A 12,392-nucleotide genomic window follows, 5' to 3' on the forward strand; every position below is an offset into this window, starting at 1 on the left:
ATGAAATAATTGAAGGTCACTTTTGGGTAATGTTGAGAATAAAAGGCAAAGTAAAGCAAGATAGATTACGAATGAAGATCCACAAAGAAGTTTGAAGGAGGAGAAAGAAAAGTCGAGTTAAAAGAGTAGTGCACGTTTATGTTGCTCACTTAGAAGAAAAACTATCTGAAACCATGAACTATGCCACAAAGTGGCATTGAAAAACATAGAACATTCAATAGCAGATCAACCAAGAAAACATCAAATCGTCGGAGAGTTGTACACCAAAACTTCACAAATTATGAAAAATGGGAGTAGCTAATATATAAAGAAAACAAATGAAACCCAATTCAAACAAAAAGGATCAAATAAAAGATGAAATCTTAAACAACCATATATACCCTTACCTATTTATTTTAAAAAAAAAAATAAAATAAAATAAAAAAACTTGAAATGTGAAATGTGAAATCCACAACAACTGGAGTTAGAAAATGATATAGAAGAGAGGAAGAAGAAGAAAATCTTCTCTGAATAACTTGAAATGAGAGTCCTAGCTTTTGGAGTTGAGGAAATGAAAATGTGAGAGTTGTTGGCAAGGATGTTTTTGGAAAGAGGAATGTAAAACAATCACTTTTGAGAAAGAAAGGAATTAAAGAGAAAATAGGAAGGGATTGCACTAATACTATAAAATTTCCCCTCAACCCATGGGCGTATCAAATGTTTTTCATTTCCCTCTTTTTTGTTTTTTTAATTTCATTTTTTTTAAAATTTCATTTCATAGCCTATTTTGAAAAGAGCCATCCTCAAAAGCTATAAAAAGGTCTTTTTCTTCAACCTAGCCTTATCTATCTTTCTTCCCTTCCAAACTCACAAATTAGTCTCTTTCCACAAGTTTTCCTCTATTCTTCTTGCCAAAATTGTTACTAAACCATCCTATTTCCCACCATTCATCTATCAAATTGTAAAGTTTGTACATTTACTCTACTAAATTCCTTTTTTTTTAAAATAATTATAAATTTTGTTCCTGTACTCATACTGTTATATTTCTTTTATAGTTTTTTATTGTTGTATGGGAAATAATGAACTAAAAAGAAGTACATTTTCACTCAACTAAATTCCTATGTTTTTTAACTAAAAATAAGTTATAGATCCATATTATATTATTCAATTTTTTTTTTTGTAGTTTTTGTTGCTAGATAACAAATAACAAAAAGAGGAGAGATCATTTTCATTTTGAGGAAAAAAAGTAGGACCATTGTTAAATTTGTGAGTTTACTTTTATTTATTACTAGTTTTTATTTTAAAATATTTTTTTATATTTATATTATGCTAGACATACCATTTTAATGTCCTTATATATTGATGTAGTAGTTTTTGAGTATTAGTCATATATTGATGTTAGTAGATCTACCATGTTAATTTTTTTAATGGTCGTTGAATTTAAGAATATTTATATATTGATGTTAGTAGTTTTTTCTCTATAGTTTAATATTCTTATTTATATTATGCTAGATCTACTATGTAAAATGTTTTCTTTTGCATTTTAAATAAGATTAGATTTTGTTAGTATTAGAATTTTTAACATTAGGCTTTTCTTCAAAAAAAAAAAAAAATTAAAAATTAGTATTAGCATTATTTTTTTATTTGGGTATAGGTTATTTGGTTAGTATTAGGGCTTTTAGAGTTTAGTGTTCTTTTGAAAAAAAAAAATAGTATTAGAGTTTTAGGCATTAGATTTTGTTAGTATAATATTTTTTTAGTTTGAGTTTTCTCTACATTTTTTGTTCATAGTTTTTTTAAATACAAAAAGAAGTATCCTTGTTCGTTTCTTTTTATAGTATTCAACTTTTTTATTTTTGTGATATCGTAAAAGAAAAATCATTCATCAGCGTGGCGTAACTACATTCTGCATCAAGAATTCGTTTATAATATATTTGTAATACTAAGCGAGTAAATATTTTGGTACGCACACAAAAAATTTTCAAATGAGCTTTAAGATCCAGTAAACATGAAATACAGTCATATGATTGATATGAAAATGTATTTCATGTGAAAATCGGACGTCGCAGTCTCAATACTAAAGGAGAAAGTATTTAAATATTGAGGCTAAATGCGTCCGAATGGGATTGTTCATGTAAAAAGTAGCAAGCGTTTGGCATCTCATGCTCGCATTTTATGGCAGTTTGCTCACAATTCAACATGAACTACGAAGAATTTATTAAGGACTACTATAAACTATCAATATGCATTACATACTACTCTCCTCAATTTCAACTTGTATCGCACGAAGATTACTAGAACACACATCGTAATATGTCTATCTTACATGTCGACCCATCGTTGTTGAGGAAACCTAGTAAACCAAAAGCTCACGGTATCATAATGAGATGGTCTGAACAAAATTAGGTGTTCAAGTATAGTGTTGATTTTGTAATCAGTTAGGTCACAATCGGAGGAAGTGTCCTTCATTACAAAGACAGGCACCAGACAATTATGACTTTTATTGTTAACATTTTTTATTGTGTAATCAATATTTTATTATGTAATTAATATTTGTATTATAATTTATTGTTTAAGTTCTATTTATTTGTATGTTTTACTTAAAAAGTAAATATTTTTTTCTTTTAGATAACAATTTTAAACCTAGCATCGATTGATCCTAATGTTTTATTTGATCAATCTATTAATCAATCACCTTGTATGGCAAGATCATACTACAGGCGAGATATATTATAGATGTCGAGAGGCGATTGTTCATCGCACTATCCCACTCCACCGTAGAATACTACCACTATTTTTTATATCAGGATTTTATGGAGTGGACAGATTGACATTTATTCAGTTAGATTGGCATCTCATCACTGCACTGATTGGGAGATGGAGACCAGAGATGCATACGTTTCATGTGCCTATTAGAGAGTGTACTATCATCTTTTGCTTGTTACTGGAGTAATGCATGATGATTGGCTCAATATTTGTCAAATGCTACTTGGTGTGACCTCACTTACCGATAAAATTAAAGGATCGAGATTAAGTTTAACATGGTTAAGGACACAATTTGCAGGACTTGATGATGATGCAGACGAGGAGTTTGTCATGAGATATATGCAAGCATACATACTACAGATGATGGATGGAAATTTGTTTTTTGGCATATCAAGTCACCTCATGTGCTTGATGTTCCTACCATCGTTAGCCAACCTTTATGAAGCATGACAGTATTCTTGGGGTGGAGCATGTTTGGCATGACTGTATAGACAGCTATGTAAAGCAACAAAACCCAACATTCGTGAAATCTCTGGACTTCTGATACTTCTACAATTATGGGTTTGGGAACAATTTCCAACAATAGCTCCACGGCTCCGACATGTCAATGATCATCAATTAGTTGGACGAGCCTATGGTTCTCGGTATATTATTTTAATTTAATTTAAATACTTCTATATGATTGATATAATTAATTTAAAATCTCAAATACTAATTTAGTGATATAGGTGGAAAGACCAATTTTGTGTAACTAGGTTAGTTACATATATTGTAAGTTGGTATATATACATGTTTGATCTACTTCAACTTGATCAGATACATGAATACTAAACCCAATTGAATTTGTTATACATATTTTTTATGTACTTATCTTTAATCTTTTTAATATAATATGTTAGGTTTCAGATTATTTGGGAGCCTTACACAACTGTCATGGACACTTTGCCCAATTTTTGTATAAAAAGTAAAAACATGGCAGACGATAAGTCCTCTCATATGTTTTCACATTGGTGAATAACATATTCCTGACAGGATGATTAAACAATTTGGTTTCCAATAAGATGACCCATCAGAGTACAATACTAAACCCCTACTGCATGTCATCAACCTGAAAACTGCAAATTGGTCTGAAAAATTGCACATTTAGTAGTGCAGTGGCATTATAGAAGGTTTATTGTAATGGAGTTTTCAATTGGGAAATTCGATAAGGATGTAACTCAAAATTACATCAACTAGTATAATATTATTACAACAAGCTACATTACTCGTCCGAGAGTAGTTGTGGGTCATTTGGTACATAATTAAATATTCTTTAATTATTTTTAATTTAAATTTATTTTAAATATTGTCTAATTGTTTATACTTCATAGAGATCGAGCAACAGTAGCCTTCATGATGTTGCAAATGATCCAAACCAAGTCCTTACTGCATGCAGTAATAACAAGAGCTACATGAAGGAGATACATTATATGTAGGATATACATATTGCTCCTCCACCAATTCCTAGGCATGGGGAATGTGCTTAAATAAAAGAAGATGAGTTTAGGTCGCCTACAATGTGAAAGAATTGCCTATTATGACACAGACGCAAAGCCAATGATGATTATACTAGTCTGATGATGAAGATGCCAACATTTGGTTCATGATATTATGATTCAGAGGTCGGTTCATCGTCTTCATACATGTATGGACATGGGCGCGGTACCAGAGAATATTTATACTATAAAACACCTGTAGAGGTACCAGAGAATCAAGAGGAACCAAAATAACATCCAGAGGAACCAAAGCAACCTAAAGTTTAAAGTCGACGACATCCACCTTATGGGACATATTGATTTTTTTATTATTATTTTTAAATTAATGAGAAATATTAAATTGTTGTATTGATATGAATATTTTAATTTACATTTTATTATTTTTCAATTATGAACAATAGTTGTAATATGGAAGAAAAAAAATGAGAATTTGTTCTTTCTATGATGTCTCTCAAAGTTAACCGTTAACGATATGAATTTTACTTATTATTAAGTAGCACAAGGGTAAATTTTTCTTATTATTAAGAAATAGAACGGTAAATTTGTATAGAATACCTTGTTTAGGGGAAGGTAAAGGAATACTATTGAAAAAAAAAAAAAAGAAAGAAAGAAAGAAAAAGGGGTGGAGGTTTGAACACTCAACAAATACTACAACAACTAAAAAAATCTTTACAAGTCAAATCTCCAAAACTACTATATTTCTATAATTATTTTCAGAATTACAATATTTCATTAATTATTTTTAAAAGTTACAATATTCCTCCATTTTTTCCTACTAAAAATGGACAACCATGATTTTATGAGAAGAGAGTGAATAGTTTTATTTTAACTTATATCTTCGGTCCAATATATACGTGTGTTCATAATCAAATTGCTCCCAATTGAAAATTTATATTTTATAATATATATATATACACACACTATCTCACCCCTAACCATGGTTTAAAATTTTCATGAAAAGGATCGAAATTTCGAAATTTCAATGGCCACAAAAACGATTACATCCCTAACCAAAACAATCTTTACTTTTTACTTGAATAGGGATGTAATCGTTTTGATTGTTTTTTCCCCAATTGCCCTCCAGCAACCCATATTCCAATTTATACGCCATTTATCCTGAATATTTAGAAAAATGATTGTGATACATCTTCTTTAGATTCGTTTAGATTTTTATGTGGACATTTTATCTTTATTAGTTTTGATATTTTGGAAAATATTTCGTTTTAGTTAATTAATATATATTTATATTTTCCAGATGACTCCAACGATAGAGAAGTAAACGGATCAAGAGGTGGAGCACCTCAAAAGAGCCGCAAACCGTCACGAGTACCACGAGCACCGATCACCTAATACACCGATTTGACCACGCCGCCGCCAGGAAATGTAGGCACAACTGCCACCGTAGAAGTCGCATACCGAGAGAGAATATACCCAGAAGGAGAAGTGTTTAAGGTTGCAGTGGGAGAACTGCTTAAAATGACCTTTCACACACATATTTCCAATTACTTTCTTTTCAAATGTGATATTTTAAACAGACAAATTGACGAAAAAAATGTGATATTTTAAAAAGAATGAGTTTTTTCTTTTTCTTTTTCTTTTTCTTTTTCATATCGACACGATAAGGGCCAACTTTTGGCTTTCATATATATATATAATTTTCAATTGGTTTTCAATTTAATATTTCTTCTATTTCAAAATTTTGAATTATTAAATTAGATTCTAATTCCTACATTTACAATAGTTTCGAGAGAAATTATTTTAAATAGCAAAACCACTAAAAATATTTTTAATATAACAAAAAAAAAGAGTTTTTCTATTGGGCTCGTGAAACTTTATCTACTTTGTTATATTTGTAAATAAGTTGGCTATTTTACTATATCTAAAAATAATCCTAGTTGCAATTAAATTTCGATTACATTTTGATTTTAAATATTGTTTAATTTTCCTTATTCACAAGAAGGGGTATATTTGTCCATGTTTTAAAATAATTATCGTGTATTTATATTTACTTTATAAATGGTTTAAGAAATTTTTAGGATAGAAACTTTATTTAGATATTATTCAAAATTTCATTTACAAATTAGACATTCGTCCAGTCGTTCACGTTGATATTAACGTTTTGGACTTTGATTGCGATGGAGAAGAACAGTTGGGCTTAATTCAGCCCACAATGGAAGCGCAAATATTCAAGTGTTCATGTTTCAATTTAGTATATAATACCATAGATAACATTGAAATCCAAAACAAGTATGGAAAATTGTGTGTTATTTAGCTACAAATAAATATTGGAAAATGTCTAAAATGTTGAAGTTGTTGTAAATTTGAGAAACATAATAGTAACATGGATATCAATAAAATACAATATTAAAATAAATATAATATAACATATAAATATATGAAATAAACAAATAACAAAAGTAAATAAAATAAAAAGGATGGATTTCACCATTTCAATTTGACAAGTAGGAGGTGGATTACATGGACAACACTTAGTAATAGAGTATGACACATGGTCAATGGACACCAAGCCTGCACATTTAATGAGCATCTATTATCGTAATATTTATAATAATCCCCCTTAGATAGCCATTATATATATGAAATATGCATCATTAAAACCTTACTAGAAAGAAAAACCTTATGGGGAAAAAATCCTAGTGAAGGAAAAAGAGTACATATTTCATATAATTTATACTTCTAAAAGAATATATTTGCTTCCTGTCATGAAAACATCACTTAAGATCTCTTAGTCATCGCATTCCAATGTTGTGTACTAATTTCTCAAAAGTTGTGGTTGGTAATGATTTTGTAAATAAGTCTATCAAATTATCCTTCAAACAAATTTGTTGTACAGTGATGTCACATTTTCTTATATGCATGTTGTGTTGTCTTCGTATAATATCGTTGGAAGGTTTTTACTAGAAGACAAACCACATATTTCACGAATGTGTTGAGTCATTGATCTTGGTCATACACATTCTCGACTAGCTTCGTGATTTGCAAGAATTTTAGCATGATTTGAGGAAATGGCTATTATGGTCTGTTTCACCAATCACCATGATATAGCAGTTCCTCCACATATGAATAAATAACTTGTTTGATGTCTAACTTTGTGTGAATCAGATAAATATCTAGAATCTGCATAATCAACTACATCAAAATTTGATTTATTTGAATAAAACAAACCCATGTCAATCGTTCCTTGGAGATAACGGAGTATATGCTTAATTTCGTTTTAATGTTTTTTTGTTGGAGAAGAACTATATCTTGCTAATAAATTTATTGAAGATGCAATATTTGGTCTTGTATTATTAGCAAGAGACATAAGTGCACCAATTGCATAAGATATGGTACTTCAAGATCAAGAAGTTCTTCATTATCATCTCGAGGTTGAAATATATCTTTCTTCACATCTAGCGAATGAATTTCCACTAGAATGTTTAATGGATGTGCTTTGTCCATATAGAACATTTTCAAAATTTTTCCTGTATAGGTTGATTGATGAACAAATATCCATCTGCTAAATTCTCATTTTATAAGCCAAGGAAAAAGAAATTTCGAGATCTTTCATCTCAAATTCTTTCTTAAGATATTCTATTACATTTCAAAACTCTTCAAGAGTTTCAATTATATTTAAGTCGTCAACATATATAGTTATAATAGAAAATCCTAACTGTGATTTCTTGATAAAAACACACAGACATATTGAATTATTTTGATATCATTCTTTCAATAAATATCCACTCAGACGGTTATGCTACATTCATCTTGATTGGTTCAATCCATAGAGTGATCTCTGTGACTTTATTGAATACAGTTCCCGAGAATTTAATTTATATGTTTCAGGTACCTTAAATTCTTCTGGAATTCTCATATAAATATCATTATCAAGAGATTTATATAAATATGTTTTTTACTACATCCATAAGATGCATGTCTAAATTTTCATATCAGTCAAACCAACTAAATATCTTAATATAATTGATCCACCACCGGAGAATACATCTCCTCATAATCAATACTAGGTCTTTGTGAAAAACTTCGTGCAACTAGTCTTGCTTTATATCTCGTGACCTCATTGTTTTCATTCTTTTTCCTCAAAAATACTCATTTGGATCCCATAGGTTTGACATCTTCTGCTGTTTGGATTATTGATCCAAAAATCTGACGTATTGAAAGTGAGTTTAACTATGTCTCGATTGCTTATTTCCACTGAAGTCAATCTTTTCTATTTCGACATTCTTCAACAGATTTTGGTTCAAAATCCTTATTTTTAGATATAATATCAAGAGCAACATTATACACAAAAATGTTATCAATAACTACATGAGTTCAATTTCATCTTTTTTCTGTCATGACATAGTTTGTTCAAATCTGGTCATTATCTTTAGGTATTTTACCTTCCTCACTAGTCATGTCATGAATTTTTTCATGGGTATTTACATCCTTAACCAAGTGTTCTTGACTATTAATTATTTTTCTTTTTTGAGGATTTTTATCTTTGAAATCCACTGGTCTACCTTCTGGCGTGTTCCAGTCTCATTTGTGACAACTTACTGTGTTGGGATATCAATTTTCAATGAAACATTTGTAGCTGGTATATGCGACCCAGTTACTTCTTTGCATCTATAAAGCATTTGGTAACTGATTTGCTATATTTTGTAAATGAATTACCTTCTAAACTTCAAGTTCACCTTGATCTATAGAGGGATCTAAATGAGACAATAACGATGCATTCATATAATTTCTTTTTCCAACTTCTTAATTTCTACCCCTAATGTTGGAAAATTTGTCTTATTAAAATGAAATTCAACAAATCGTGCAGTAAAGACATCACCCTTAGGGGTTCAAGATATTTAATAATTGATGGGGAATCATATCCAACATATATTTCTAACCTCCTTTGAGGATCCAACTTAATACGGTGTGGTGGAGCAATTGGAACATATACTACACATCCAAAAATTCTCATATGGGAAATATTTGGCTCATGGCCATAAGCTAATTTTAATGGCGAGTACTTATGATAAGCTATTGGCCTAATGCGTATAAGTGACGCTGCATGCAAAATAGCATGTCTCTATACAGATATAGGAAGCTTAGCTCTCATAAGCAAAGGTCTAGCAATTAACTGCAAACGTTTTACGAATGATTCTGCTAAACTATTTTGTGTATGAACATGAGCTACAGGATGTTCAACACTTATACCAATTGACATACAATAATTATCAAAAGTTTGGGATATAAATTCACCAGCATTATTAAAACGAATGGTCTTAATTGTATAATCAAAAAATTGTGCTCTTAACTTAATTATTTGAGCAAGTAATCTTGCAAATGTAAGATTTCGACTTGATAATAAGAACATGTGTGACCATCTACTGGATGCGTCTATTAACATGAAATATCTAAATGGTCCACTTAATGGGTTAATAGGTCCACATATATTACTATGAATTCCTTTTAAAAATGTAGGTGATTCAGTCCTCACTTTAATTAGTGACTGTCTAATGATTAACTTGCCTTGAGAGCAAGCATCACATGATAATTCATTAGATTGAAGAATCTTCTGGCTCTTCAATGGATATCCATTTGAATTATCAATAATTCTTCTCATCATTATAGACCTTGTGATGACTTAATCTATCATGTCAAATTATAAATATGTCTGGTTTCATGAACTTCAGGTTCATTGTTGCATATGTTTTTACTCGAATATGAATATAATATAATCCAGAAGATAAAACAGGTAGTTTTTCCAGTATACATTTTTCATATGAGACAGTAGATATGATATAAAGATACTTCATATTATTCTTTCTATCAATTTCAATATGATAACCATTGTAACGTATATCTTTAAAGCTAAGTAGATCTCTCTTTGATTGACTAGATAACAACGCATTGGAAATTGTAAATTTTGTTACTCTAGGAAAAATAATATTTGTTTTTCCAAACCCTTCAATTAGGTTTGTAGAATCTGATATTGTATTGACTTCTGCTTCTAGCATTGTCAGTTTGGAAAAATATTTTTTACTTGTAAGAATTGTATGTATAGTTGAACTGTCTGCCAAACATAGATCTTCTTTACTCATTTTTTTTAGTCATCCAACATATGAAGATGATCTAGGTTTTTCATAAAAAGAAAATAATTACAATAAGAAAAAAAAACATTTGGAATATACAAAAGTTTATTGGGTTTGATGCCCCAAATCTCGTAGGGTCCTATAGTTTATAAATATTATGTACAAACTCATTGTTTATTTAATAAAATATATGATATTTTATTTCAATTATTGTTGCATTAATCACAAACCAATAAACTAAGTTCCATGGTTATCTTGTAACTTAAACATGTATGTAGAGACAGGCGGATGGATCATATTTTAAGTGATAATCTAAATGATCTGTAGTAGATGGATAAGGCTAAATACCTTATCCTGGTGACACTACAAGTATAACCTGCTTTGTAGATGCTACAATTGTTGTAAAGTGCTACAAGTGATCTAATCCTAATCATTCATGTGGAAACATGTGAATATGGATATTCTATACAAAGGAGTTTGTATAAGACCGGACCACGAAATGAGTAATCTCATTATATAACATCATTCATAATAGAAACTTCCATTTCATCAGAAGTTGTGAACTCCTGCTTATGAAGGCGGTCCTTTGATTTGTATGAGTGAGAGTGACCAGATCGCTGACTCAACATGCCTACCATTCTGGGAATTCGTCTGATTGGGGAGCTAAGAACACAATTACACAAGATGAAATTCACTCTTTCCCTAATATTGGAGAAAGTAGATAAATTGCTCCTTTAAGGACTGATTTTGGAGCTTGAAAATTGTGGTGTCACACCCTCCTAACCCGAGAGGGGTTGATCATAGTGGAACTATAATTTATTGTTCATTAGAGGAACCAATGGTACTTAAAAAGTAAGATGTAACTACAGGGACAAAACGATAATTTGGCCCAGCTGTACTTACGAGCAATTTGCAAAGGGTCGTTGTACTATAGATTGGTTATATCCAATGGATACAGAAATATATCTGTAGTGCGAAGAGTGCAGCTGTTAGTCTTTAGTGGAGTGTCCGACAGTTAACGAATGGTGAATAATTTAATTAAAGGGTTTAATTAATTATTCATGAATTGTTGGAGCTTCAAGCCACAGGTCTATAAGGTCTCCTCAGCAGCTCATCGGATTTTATGATAATCAAGTTTTGGATTAATTTGAATTGTTCAAATTAATTGAGGGAATTAATTATATATGATATAATTAAGTTTATGATATTATATATGATATAATTACTATAATGTATTTGATACATTATAATATAAAGAATTTATGAGAGGATTTAATGTTTGGATATGATTGAAATGCTAATTATATGAATTAGATTCATATAATTAAATTTTAATGTAAATATGATTTATATTAAATATCATAAGAGAGAGAAAAGAAACTATAGGTTATATATTGTATATGATACAATTTTAAAATATATGTTATATGTTATATATGATATAACATATGATTGCATAATATATAATAAGTTGGTTATTATATATAGGAAAATTAATCTAAATGGTAAAACTGTTGAAAATATTTACAAGATATAGCAAAATTTTCGAATTATCAATGATACATGCTGATAGACACTGATAGATTTTTATCAGTGTCCATCAATATCTGATAGACACTGTCTATCAGTGTCTATGAACGTCTATCATTGATTATTCTAAAATTTTACCATATTTTGTAAATATTTTGGTTTATTTTTCTATATTTAAAAATAGCCCTTATATATATTTGTTATAATTTTAATTGTGGATTAAAATTATTTATTAACTATTTTATTATTAAATAATTTATTAATTATTTAATTTTAAATAATTAAGGGGAGGGAGTTACAACTCCTTCCCCATCTTTTTCTCTCCACCACTCACGTAAGAAGTGGTGGAGGCCTCTCTTTGATATATCTGCAAAAAGAAAAGAACGATATAAAAACAGGTTGTTCTCGGTAAAGTTTTTTTTGCTTTCCAAGGTTTTTTCTCTAAAAAAAATATTCCTTCTCCTTCAATCCCAAAACACTCTAGAGCTCACAATTG

This window comes from Benincasa hispida, chromosome 11, assembly GCF_027475165.1.
Source record: "Benincasa hispida cultivar pf3 chromosome 11, pf3_genome.v1.1, whole genome shotgun sequence".
NCBI classification, from domain to species: Eukaryota; Viridiplantae; Streptophyta; class Magnoliopsida; order Cucurbitales; family Cucurbitaceae; genus Benincasa; species Benincasa hispida.